The sequence below is a fragment of the Pipra filicauda genome, unplaced genomic scaffold (genome assembly GCF_003945595.2).
Source record: "Pipra filicauda isolate LSUMZ 115617 unplaced genomic scaffold, ASM394559v2 scaffold388_size762695_pilon, whole genome shotgun sequence".
Classification (NCBI taxonomy): domain Eukaryota; kingdom Metazoa; phylum Chordata; class Aves; order Passeriformes; family Pipridae; genus Pipra; species Pipra filicauda.
Window position 1 is genome coordinate 615,200 of NW_024104518.1, and position 12,011 is coordinate 627,210.

Consider the following 12,011-nt stretch of genomic DNA (forward strand, 5'->3'; position numbering starts at 1 on the left):
AACCTCTCCCCCAAGTCATAAGATCTAGGGGTCCTGTCCATTGTCCCGAAATCAAATCCTTTACCATGACTAGTGGTTTGGGAGAGGCAAACGCCTGAGATTTGTGCTGCTTTTCATACCTGCTTCTTTCAGCACTGTCACAATTTAAAAAATTGATAACATATGTGGCTTTCCACAGACGTTCTTGCGGACTATACAGATTCTCCCCTTTTTTTTGTCTAACTAACATTTCTTTCAGTGTGTGGTGTGCCCTTTCTACAATTGCTTGTCCGGTAGGTGAGTGTGGGATTCTTGTGACATGTGAAATTCCCCACTCTAATAGGAAATTTCTTACCTTTTCTGAGATGTATGCCGGTCTGTTATCGGTCTTTATTTGTTTTGGGGTACCAAGGGTAGCAAAACAACTGAGCCAGTGTCTCATTACATCCTTGGCTTTCTCACCTGTGTGTGCTGTGGCAGTTATGTATTATGAATGTGTGTCTACAGCTACACGTACATATTTTAATGTGCCAAATTCGGAGATGTGTGTGATATCTGTTTGCCAGATCTCATTTGCCATTAACCCTCTGGGGTTAATGCCTTCCTGAGATGGCATGGGTGTGATTTTCTGACAGTCTGGACATGAAAGGATAATGTTTCGAGCCTGATTAATCATTATTTTGAATTGTCTCTTTAGAGAGCACGCATTCTGATGAAAAAATGAATGGGACAATTTTGCTTGCTCTAGGACCCTGGGTATGGTTGTTAAACATTGCTGCTTTGTCAGCCTCCCGGTTCCCGTCAGCTATTGGCCCTGGCATGTCAGTGTGAGATCTGGTGTGCATTATGTAGAAATCAAACTTTCTGTGATTGATAAGAACCCAAATAGAACGCATTTCAAATAACAGATGAGGATTAGAGACATCTCGAAGAAACGAACATTCCAGACGTGAGACTAACCCTGCAGCATAACAAGAATCAGTAACAATATTAACAGGTTATTCAGAAAATTTCCCCAGGGCAATACGAATGGCAGCCAGTTCCAGAACCTGCACAGAGCCTTGGTTCATGGTCTGTACCTCTCATTCCCATTGTCCTGTATTAGGGTTTACCCAGGTCACTGCAGCCTTTTGTGTTTTCCCAAATGCATCTGTAAAGACTGTGAGGCCTTTTACTAGTTTATTTTTGCATCTGGTTGTGGCTTTTAAAGGTAAATTACCGATTTCTGCCCACAATCTGTGCTCAGGGAGGTGGACCAAAATGTCACCATCAAAGCTTGCCAAGGCAGCTTGGAATCCTGCGTCCTCAGCCAGCATCCAATCTAAATTGTCCTTTGTAGCTGGGATGTAGATGATGGCAGGATCCCTTCCGCCCAGCTCCTGCAGTCGTCCTCTGCCTTTAATGACAAGCTTAGCAAACATTTCGTTAATGGTCCACACAGTCTTAGGTGGTGTGTGGGGCAGAAAGAGCCACTCCAGAATTAGCAGCAGGTCTTTCTCAGTCTGATCCCACTGAAACAAGACTGCAAATGGCTGGTACCTGCTGGGAACTAAGGCTAGGCAGATTTGCAGTTCAGGATTTCTCCTCCTGCCCAGCCTATTCTCTATTACCTTGGCACAAATGTCTAACACCTGCTTTGCCTCTGCTGTCAGAGACCTGTTAGACATTAGGCTGGAGTCCCCCCTTAGCAGCACAAATAGAGGGTGTAGCTTCTCTGTGGTTATGCCTAAAATAGGCCTTAACCAGTTAATGGCTCCCAAGAGTTTTTGCAACTCATGTAAAGTTAAAGTGTCCTTTATCTCGAGCTGCAGTGGCTGTGGGGAAATTTCTTGCTGTGTGATCCTCCATCCAAGGTAAGTCCAGGGCTGCGATCGCTGAATTTTCTCTGGCGCAACCTGCAACCCTGCTTCTTTAAGTCTCAGTGCTGTAGACGTGCGCTGCTGGAAAGTCTTTGTCTATTTGCTGGCTTCTCCCGGTTCTCGGTCGACTGGGTCCTCGAGGCTAGGCTGCAGCATCCCAGTGTCGGCAGCGGGGGTCCTCAGCACGGGCTGCGAGCGGCAGGCGCAGGGCGGTGGCGGCTTTCGGCAGCGGCGGCGGCAGCTTCAGGCGCGGGCGCGTCTGTGGTGGCGGCTCCGGGCTGTGGCGGGCGGCAGCTGGTGAGCGTGGGCGCTGGCGCAGGCATCTCGGTGCGGGACGCAGGGTCTGGGGGCTCTCCGGTGGTTTGGGAGCGATGAAATTCAACGGCGATCGGCGGCGTGCGGGCCTAGCACCGGTCTGGCGGCGAAAAGCAGTGGAAAGTTCCTTTGGGGTCTCCACGGCTTCTGAGTGGTTCTTCCTCATCTTGGAGGGTCTACGTTGTCATCATGGACAGGCAGGAAGCGGCAGGCTGCGGCAGTGAGCTGCAGCACTTTCGCTCCGGTTTGCTCTCTCCAGCTGCCTCGATCTGTCGGTTCTTTGTTTTCTTCTTTCTTCTTTTCTTCTTGTTCCTGTGCACTTTTCCTAATATTTTTGGAGCTCACTAAACTAGGATTGCATTTCTCAGACGCTCTGAGACAATGACTTAAAGACATCTGTGGTTTTTGCGGTAAAAGATTCCCGCATCGGATTAATCGACACGATAATCGGAATCTATCGCTGAATTTCCTGATTCAGGGTAAGCTAAACTGACTTAAGTCCCAAGTTCGGGTGTGTAGTGGTTTGAACCTTGTTCTCCCCAGAGGCTAAGAGAAGTGGTAGACCCCAAGGGGTGGAAACCCCTGGAAGTTTTGAAGTTCTGCCCAATGGACGCTCCTGCAGAAATGTAAACATATCACAACCAGACCGGAAAAGAAGGGTTGTAGTTTGGTTGTTGTAGGAGAGGTGGCCATGTTGTAGAGCCACGAGGTAGGGGCTCTGAGCCCCTTGGGGCCTCTGGCCCCCTCCCAGCCCCTGGCTGGGGGCTGCAGGGACCTGGAACAGCATAAAGCTGGGCTAGGCACCTGTAGTATGCCGGGAGATGTTTTCTCCATGGGCACAGAGCAGCAGCCGACGCTGACCAGAGAAACGGTGGCAGAGAGCCAGAGATAAGACCTGAACTGAAGGAGCAGAGAAGCAACATGCAGCACCAGAGAAAAGACTCCTGGAAGGAGAGCCGAGGAAAGGAGAGCCAGCAACTGAGAGCTACAGAGTTCTTGGGGGTAAGACTGTACCACACTCCCCCAAAACTCCCTTGAGATCCCTCTTGGAGAAGAGGGACATGGACTCCTATTTTGGAGAGCAGTTTTAGACATGCAGCACCGGAGAGAGAGGAGCTGAGAAGCTCGGAGCGTCCCGCAGCTGGACCGGGACGGCCAGATGGAATGTGGGGGGGGCGACCTTGGCTTCCCCCCCTTGCACTGCTGCCATGGTGGCAGCCTGAGAGACAGGGCACAGAGGCCCTGCAAGGAGCTTGAATCTCCTGGAGATACCAGACCGTCACGAAGACCCCCCTGTGTCTTCGTGATATGACGTGGTGAAACGACCTTGTCTGGGGTTACGAAGTCCACGGAAGACCCCTCGGTTGTGAGGCGATGGGGCCGGGGGAGCTTGAATACCTCCCTCGTGGATGCTGGCAGAAAGCCAGCTATCAGCTGCTGCATGCATGAGAAGAAACCTGCTGCCTCAGAAGATGCTGCTGTTTAAGGACTGGATGGGATCTGTCCTTCTTTCCCTCCTGGACTTTTATTTGGAGGGGAGAAGAGATCTGATCCATTGTAAATACATATGTCATGGTAGAGATAGTTTGTGATCATGTGTATAATGTGATGTTATATTTATTTGTACAGTCATTGTAATATATTCCCTTTTCCCCACTTTGGAGTCTGGTGTGTTTTGTCTGGAAAAACCTCTCTCACATTGGGTTGAGATGTGGGAGGGGGAATGGAGCTAGGGAATTGGATGTTGGGGCTATCTCAAACCATGACAGGGTGCGCCATATGTAGCGGCATGCACAAGGAAAAACATGCTCCTCGTGAGTGGTGAAACAAAGAGATTTATTTCAAATTCGGTGCTGGTTTTATCCCTTAAAACCATGTGACTTCTTTGACCAATAAGGTTGTCTACGTCGGCGCATGCTCTTTTGGGCTTCTCTGCCCAGGCACGTCCCCGATGCCTTGGATACACCTCCTACACAACTACATTGGTGTCTTGTTCAACTACGGACAAGATTCCTGCATTTCCAAAGACAAGGTCCTGCAATGTTATTGCTTTCCTGTGACCCTTCACTAGGCTGAAAATCATGGCTAGGCTTCGCGAACGAAGATTTGGGAAGGCTCTATCCACATTTGCTGCAGGCACGCTGGTGGCTTATGAGGCCAATACGTGACAGACAAATCCGATTGCAAAAGGCACAGCAGAAAGACTCCTTAGATGGTGTATTCTGCAATACACGGTTCTTTCTGCGTTGCCTTTTTTCCTCGAGGGTGATCCTGCGTGTGTTCTCAAAGGAGACAGCTGCGTTATAGATGGTGTGTCTCCAGGCCTCCCGATTTGAGGCCAGAGTAGACCAGTTATGGTGATCAATATGGCCAAGGCTGAGATGTTGTTTCAGGGAGTCCTTGTATCTTTTCTTCGGGGCTCCTCTCATGCGGCAGCCAGTGGCAAGTTCACCGTAAAGCAAGATCTTAGGGAGGCGGTGGTCCTTCATCCTGGAGACATGACCTGCCCAACGCAGCTGTGTTCTCATCAGCATGGCCTCGATACTTGTGATAGCTGCTTGCTCTAGAACAGATGTATTGGTCACATAGTCTGACCAGTGGATGTTTAGGATTGTACGGAGGCAGCGTTGATGGAAGCGTTCTAAGAGACGCAGGTGGTGGCGGTAGATGACCCATGATTCAGATCCATATAAGAGAGTAGACAACACTATGGCTTTGTAAACACTGATCTTGGTGCTTTTCTTCAAGTGTTTATTACGCCATACTCTTTTATGGAGTTTTCCAAAAGCACTATATGCCTTTGCTAATCTGTTGTCTATCTCTCCGTCAATCTTACCATCTGAGGAGATGAGGCTACCGAGGTAATTAAACTGTTGGACTGATTTGAGCTCTGATTGACCAATGGTGATGTGGGGATGATGGGGGACATCCTGAGGTGCAGGCTGAAGGCTGAAAATACTGTAATAGTTAATCTGAAAGTTCACATTTTTTATAAACCAGTAAGAATTACTTTACAGCCTGTGATTTTTATGCTTCTACATGGTACTGAGTTTCTATTCTGCACATACAGGATGGAGAACAGACAAAATGAAGCAAGTAATGATCACAGAATCACAGAATATGCTGAGTTGGAAGGGACCCACAAAGATCATTGAGTCCAACTCCTGGCCCAGCAGAGGACCATCCCCAAGAGTCACACCATGTGCTTCAGAGCATTGTCCAAATACTTCTTGAGCTCTGTCAGCCTTGGTGCTGTGACTACTGCCCCCGAAAGCCTGTCCAGTACCTGACCACCCTCTGGGGGAAGAATCTTTTTCTAATATCCAATCTGAACCCCTTCCCTGACACAACTTTAGGCCATTCCCTGGGGTCCTTTTACTGGTCCCCACTGTTGCCGTGGGAGTTAGGTGCTGAAAAAATCTCCAGAGCAGTTAATTAGGGGTGAGATAAGAAAGGGTTTATTTTGCCAAGGCTAAGATGTTACAAGATGCGCGCAGGGCTGTGCCTGAGATGTTACATTTTATAACACCATCCATCCAATCCCAGATGTGTCCACCCTGTGGCCTTTACTCTGGTCCGCCCCGGGTCCACCCCCTGAGAATTGAGACGGGGGGCTTTCAGGACGCCCTGTTTATCCCATCTTCATCTCCCTCAGAGCACAAAGGGTACATAGTTACCTAGTTCTTGACTGTATTCTGTGGTTTAGGCCCTGATATGCTGTTCTGCCAACAATCTAGGCCTTGCCTTGACGAAAGACTAAACATTTCTGCTGTATTCAGGGGTATGAGTGATATAGGGAACATAGAATGGGGTAAGAGGGTTAAGGAATGTGTAAACAAGGGTGCTAGACAGAAAGGGAAAGGGACAAGGGACAAAGGAGGGAGGTTTGCTGCTTTTAAAATCTACTTATAAAATTTATAATGCTTACCAATAAAAGAAAAATAAAAAACATTAGGGGCTTAAGGCATCACCACAGAGCAGAGATCAGTGTCTGCCCCTCCTCTGCCCCTGCCCAGGAAGCTGTAACTGCAGTGAGGTCTCCCCTCAGTTTCCTCTTCTCCAGCTGAACACACCAAATGCCCTCAGTGCCTCACACGCCTTCCCCTCAAGGCCCTTCACCATCTTTGTTGCCCTCCTTTGGACACTCTCTAATGGCTTCATATCTTTCTTATATTGTGGTGCCCAAAACTGCCCCAATATTGCAGGTGAGGCTGCCCCAGGGCAGAACAGAGTGGAACAATCCCCTCTGGCCCGGCCGGCCATGCTGGGCCTGATGTCCCCCAGGACACAGTTGGCCCTCCTGGCTGCCAGGGCACTGCTGGCAGTGACTGACTAGGAACCCCAGGTCTCAGTCCCATATGTCTGTACATCCAGGGCTGCCCCATCCTAGGTGCAGAATCTGGTACTTTCCCTTGTTGAACTTCCTAAGGTTGGTGATTGCCCAGCCCTCTGATTTGTCGAGGCCTCTCTGCAGGGCCTCCCTGCCTTTGAGGGAGTCAACAGCTCCTCCCAATTTTGTGTCTTCAGTAAACTTGCTCAGTGTCCCTTCCAGTCCTGTGTCCAAGTCATTGATGAAGATGCTGAAGAGCACAGGGCCCAAGATGGAGCCCTGTGGAGCCCCACTAGTGCCAGGTGCCCGTCTGATGTCACCCCAGTCACTTCCACCCTCTGTGCTCGCCCCATGAGCCAATTGCTCACTCAGCACAGGATGTGTTTATCTGGCTGTGGTCTGGACACTTTGTCCAGAAGGATCCTGGGAGAAACAGTATTGAAAGCTTTACTGAAATCCAAAAATATTACATTACCCTTGATGAACTAGGTGGGTTATCATGTCATAGAAGGAAATTAGGTTTGATAAGCAGGATTTTCCTCTCCTGAAGCTGTGCTGGCTGTGACCATGTCAAGACAGCAACAGTGTCAGAGTATTGGGCCATGTGGAAAGAGCAAGAGAGAGGAGATCTTTGCATCCAAGTCAAATGGGTGCTAAATAAAGTACCACTGCTGTTTTGTTTGAAGACAGAACCAGTGTTCCATTGCAGAAGAGTCCTATATTCACTAAATACTCAATATAGACTTTAGACAGAGACAGTCAGAAAAATAGCACTTTATAGTGAAACAGAGAGAGATCTACAATAACAATATATGCTCTTAAGACACGAGTCCCAGAGCCACAAGTTCAACTGGGAGTATTCCTTTAAAAATACACAAGGCTCCAAAACTTCACCTAACCAATGTTTTGAGAGCCTTTGGTTCTTTAGTACCTTGAGCTAGTGTAAAGAGAAGAAGCTACACACTACAGCATAAGCTCTCCATGGGCTGCACCTTCCTTCAGGGTATCTCCACCTCCTTCAGCCCGGGGCCCTCTGTGACCTGCAGTGTAGTTGTCTGCTACACTGTGGTCCTCCATGGGTTGCAGAGGAATCTCCTGCACATGGGGCATCTGCCCCCTTCACTGACCTTGGTGTCTACGGGGCTGCTTTTCTCACAGTTTTCTCATTCTTCTCTCTCAAATCTGCCACACAGTTTTGGGCAGCAGTGAGTCTTGTTTCAGAGCTGACTGAAACCGGCTGTCTGACGGGGGGGTAGCCGCTGGTCTCTTTTCACGGAGGCCCCTCTGCTACCAAAACCTTGACATGTAGAGCAAATATAACTGCAAGGCTTGACCAGCTCTACCAGCCTCAGCAATGTTAAGATGCTATGATTCTGCATTTTCAAATATGATCCTCTCTTTAAGCGAAGTCAACATTTATTTTAAAATTCTTTTAATAAGACATTCATCTTTATTTTTACAGTGGTTGGCAATGTTTGGCAATTAAATATTGTATACAGCAATTCAGTTCCCCTGGCTAGGTGGCCCAGAATGCCTAGATTTCATTTTGTCAACCATCCCTTTTAGAATGATCAGGCTCTGCCTGAATTGCATTACAGAAGTTACACACAGAGGATCAATTAATCCACAAGCTTTTAACTACCCAGAAGACAGCTGCATGTCATGCACATTATTTTTCTGTTCCATACCTGTAATTTGATCATGTTAGTGCTCACTGTGAATATACAGGTGTTGACTTTCAATTCATCTTTTCAAATGCCACATAAACCTTCAAGGTTTACTCCAGCCACACAGGATGAAGCTGTTTTGCCTTATCTATACAGGCAGTCACAGAGGTTCCTACACTTAAAATTCTCATCTTCTCCCTATCGTGGGACTAGGGAAGATCACAGAACACAGTAGGTATGAAGGCTTGCGGTTCTAATTCCAGCCTCATGTGGTCCATCTCTACCAGAGGCAGTCTGATAAAAAGTTTAGTTTGCCCTCTGGGAAGGAGTTTCTTCCTTCTTCCCTGACCAGCACTAGAGAAATCACTCCAGATCTCTGACAGTGAAATAAAGTCAGACACACCCTATGATCAGAATAACACATTTGTTGTCCTACACCAGGCTGTACTAAGTACAGGGTTGCTCAACATAGATCCCAGAATAGCCCTAATGATATTGTTTGCTATATTCCTTTTTTCTCCTTTTCCTTCCTCCAAATAAACAAGTAAGTCTTACGGTTTTTTCAACATTTGCTTTGGTTTTGCTAATTTTGCAATCTTATATGATAACTACATCCTTAGTATGTGACACCTTGTAAGACAGCAGCCCTTTCTCAGTATCTTTTAATATCTTTCACCCTACGGAAGTTCCCAATACTCCCCTTTCAATGTCATAGAATCAGGTCTCTTCTCCCAACATTGTTTTGTTACCTGGACTTACTAATTACTCACAAAAACCAACAGGCTTTTTAAACTTAAATGACAGACCGTGTTGTAAAATATATAATGTTTATGAACTTTTCTTAATACAAAAAATCTCAAAATTATCTGCATTAAATAGGAGAGAGGTACAATGTGTTTATAAACAGGTCCTTTCACTGTAGGAGGCAGTAGCTTTGCAGCTTTTCTGGTGTTGGTTTCAGGCCACTGCCCTGTCTATCTTCATAGGAAGTCATTCTTTTCCCTACATTAAAGGCTTCTTTCCCTTCAACTCTTTTATCTGTTGTAGATGTAGATCTAGACCCCTTTGGGATAACAGAACCAGAACCTTCAAGCATAGAGATTCAATCATTTTCTGGATATGATCTTGCCAAACACAACATTTCCCTTCACATAAAAAAAGTTTCTCCTGATGTACCCTGATAAATTGCAGTTTGTGGCTTTTGCCCTATGTTAGTGTTTCTGCCGGCCCGGCTCGGCCCCGGGCCGCGTGCACTTGGCATGGCGTGGCCTGGACCCGGGCGCTCGGGCCCGGCCCCGGGTACGGAAAGGAGCAAGAGAGGGGGAGCTTTGCCGGTGCGGACTGTGCCATCGTGGGAGATGAGAGGGGGAGGCCAGAACACACTAAAGAGAAGGACAACTCCAAACCCAGGCAGATGGAGCTCTCTTAGCCCTGTAAGGCCATCCATCTAAGAGAAGGTCACTCTAATTAAACCAACGTCCTGAGGACCTCGCTGCCACCATCCAAGCTCGCTCGGCCCTGGCAGATGAGCCTTAGGGTTAAAGGGTGGGCTCAGTTCAGTGCATACTGTGGCTCACCTAAAAAATCCATTGCGCAGGCTTGAAGGCTTTACCCACTTTTGCAAAGCCCTGTATCGACATCTTCTACAAATGCAGTCACACAAAGATCAAAAGACAAAGGCATATACACCTGCCTCCAAAGGTGTACCCAAATTAACTCTAGCATGCTGGAACATCAGAACCATGCTTGATTCTGCAGATAGTGGACGTCCTGAGCGCCGGTCTGCCCTGATTGCTGATGAACTGTCACATCTCAACATCGACATTGTTGCTCTCAGTGAAGTTCGCCTTCACGAAGAAGGCAGCCTCAGAGAACATGGTGCTGGTTACACCCTCTTTTGGTCTGGTAAGCCCAGAACCAAAAAGCATATCTCAGGAGTCGGTTTCATGATCAAAAACTCTATTGTTCCAAAACTCGAAAATCTGCCAACAGGTCACTCTGACCGCATTATCTCCCTATGCCTTCCACTACACAACAACCAACACGTTGTCCTCTTTAGTATATACGCCCCAACTCTCCAGGCTGATCCTGCTGAAAAAGATAAATTTTACACCGACCTGCGCCGCCTTACCCAAAAGGTGCCTGCAGATGATAAGATCATTATCCTTGGTGATTTCAACGCCAGAGTAGGAAAGAATTTTGAAGCCTCGAAAGTAATATTAGGCAAGCATGGTGTTGGAAGCTGCAACGATAATGGTCGCCTTCTACTAGAATTCTGTGCGGAGCAACAGCTCACCATTACTAACACTATCTTTCAGGAGAAAAATAGTCTGAAGACAACATGGATGCATCCCAGATCCAAACATTGGCACCTCATTGATTATGTCTTGGTGCGATGGAGAGATGTCCGCAATGTCCTCCATACCCGCGTGATGCCCAGTGCAGAATGCCAAACAGACCATCGGCTGGTGTGCTGCAAACTTAACCTCAATCTTAAATTCAAATCTAAAAGGGGCAGCATCCCAAGGAGGAGACTCCAAGTCAACGATCTCCAATCACAGTGAGAAACAAATTCCAGGCTAATCTTCAAACTAGGTTTGATAACCATTCCACAGATACTACAAATAGCTCTCCTGTAACACTCTGGCACCATATTAAAAACAGCATCCAGCAGTCCTCTGAAGAATCCTTAGGGTTCTCCCTCAAGAAGAACAAAGACTGGTTCAATGAAAACATTCAAGAGATCCAGGAACTGTTGAGGATGAAGAGAACCACCCACCAAGTACACCTTGCACTGCCATCCGGTCACATAAGAAAAACAGCTTTTCACATCACATGCAACAAGCTCCAACAGAAACTCCATGACATCCAGAACAAGTGGTGGATCAGTCTAGTTAAAAAAACACAATTATGTGCAGACACAGACGATCACAGAGGGTTCTGTGAAGCCCTGAAAACAGCATATGGGCCTACATACCAAGCTCAAAGTCCTCTACTCAGCACTGATGGTCAAACACTTCTAACAGATAAAACCTCCATTCTGAATCGATGGTCTGAACACTTTCAGACCCTTTTCAGTACCAACCGTGTAGTCCAAGACACAGTCATTCAGTCCATCACACAACAACCAGTGAAGTATGAATTGGATACTGCTCCCACTTTAGGAGAGACCCTCAAGGCCATACAGCAGGTGAAAATTGGCAAGGCAGTTGGGGTTGATGGAATTCCACCTGAAGTCTGGAAACATGGGGGCCATGCACTCCATGCTAAATTTCACGAGTTCTTACTATGCTGTTGGGAACTAGGCGAACTACCATCAGACCTTCGAGATGCAGTCATCATCATTTTGTATAAGAAGAAAGGAGTTAAATCAGACTGCTCAAATTACCGTGGTATTACTCTGCTCTCCATTGCTGGCAAAATCCTGGCAAGAATACTCTTGAACAGACTAATACCCGCTATAGCAGAAGGAATTCTACCTGAAAGTCAATGTGGTTTCAGAGCCAACAGGAGTACCACAGACATAGTGTTTGTTCTCAGACAACTGCAAGAGAAGTGTAGGGAACAGAACAAAGGTCTCTATGTAACCTTTGTTGACCTCACCAAGGCTTTCGATACTGTGAGCAGGAAAGGTCTATGGCACATTTTGGAACACTTAGGTTGTCCCCCCAAGTTCCTCAAAATTATCATCTCACTCCATGAGGATCAGCACGGTCAAGTCAGATATGGCAATGCACTTTCTGAGCCCTTTCTAATAAAGAACGGTGTGAAACAAGGCTACGTTCTTGCACCAACCCTATTCACAGTCTTTTTCAGCATGATGCTCCAAAGGGCCATGGCAGACCTCGAGGATCAGGACGG

At 47.2% G+C, this 12,011-nt stretch overlaps 1 protein-coding gene across 1 annotated transcript in view; it reads left to right on the plus strand.

The window, feature by feature from the left end:
• The first annotated feature begins 1,806 nt into the window (after nucleotides 1-1,806).
• SDR39U1 (short chain dehydrogenase/reductase family 39U member 1) overlaps nucleotides 1,807-12,011 on the plus strand; it is a 33,229-nt gene continuing 23,024 nt past the window's right edge. Inside the window, exon 1 of the mRNA XM_039384962.1 lies at nucleotides 1,807-1,832. The gene's annotated coding sequence lies outside the window, so the exon portion shown is untranslated. The remainder of the gene's footprint in view (nucleotides 1,833-12,011) is intronic.